Source organism: Numenius arquata, chromosome 10 (genome assembly GCF_964106895.1).
Source record: "Numenius arquata chromosome 10, bNumArq3.hap1.1, whole genome shotgun sequence".
Lineage (NCBI taxonomy): Eukaryota > Metazoa > Chordata > Aves > Charadriiformes > Scolopacidae > Numenius > Numenius arquata.
In genome coordinates, this window is record NC_133585.1 from 1,137,401 (window position 1) to 1,138,357 (window position 957).

Here is a 957-nt window from a genome sequence, read left to right on the forward strand (position 1 = left end):
GCCGGCCCGGGCCCGCCGCCGGCGGCCGAGCAGCTCCCCCGCCGCCGCCGCCCCGTTCACAGGCCGCGGCCCTGCGCGGAGGCCGCCCGCCACACGCGCCGCTGGGCGGGGCGCGGAGCCCGGCGCGTCGCGGCGGAGGGATCCGGGAGGGGCGGAGCCACAGCACCGCCGGCCTCGTTCGCGCAGGCGCACCTTGACGGTGCTGGGCCGCGCATGCGTGGGAGGTGGCGGCGCGCGGGCGCAGCAGGGCTGCTGCCTCAGGGGACGGAGTCGGCTGCCGGGCTCCTGCCAGTCTGCCCAGGCCTCCGGGCGTCGTCGAGGGGCCGAGGGGATAGCACGGCAGTGCCTGGCCCTTGTATCAGCAGCCGGCGTTGCCGCTGAGGCCTAGAGGCGGGGGCGGGCTGCGTGAGGCGAGGGTGTCCCGGTCTCTTGTCTCTCGGTGGTCTCTGTCTCCCCGCCCCGAAGGCCCTTGCTGAACCCGAAACTGGATTCGTGTTAAGACGAAACAGTTTTTCAGTACGCTGTTTTTAAAAAGTTGGGGGAGGAAGCACGGTAAAAGATACTGCTCGCATAGTCTGCTTATAACGTGCTGTCCGTCTCTTCTAGGGCAAGATCTGTAGCACAAAATCAAAGCAGGGAGGGGGGGTTATAACCCACCTATTATTAGCCCCACCTGAGAGGCTCAGCCATTAACAGCTTGGAAACGTTTCACCACTTTTTTTTTTTTTTTTTTTTAGTGTAATTTGCGGTAGACCAATAGCCTCTACCTTTGCAGCACATCTATGTTAGTGGCACGAACTGGCCTAATAGTGACATGAAACTATTACTGAAGTGCCCTTAAACAGTTTATTTAGAAACATGCTTGGTTGGTCGCTAGAGGGCAGAAAAGGAAAAAGGGAGAAAGAAAGGAGAAGAAAAAAAGTAAAAAAGAGAAAGCCAAAAAGGGTCTGTTGGGTA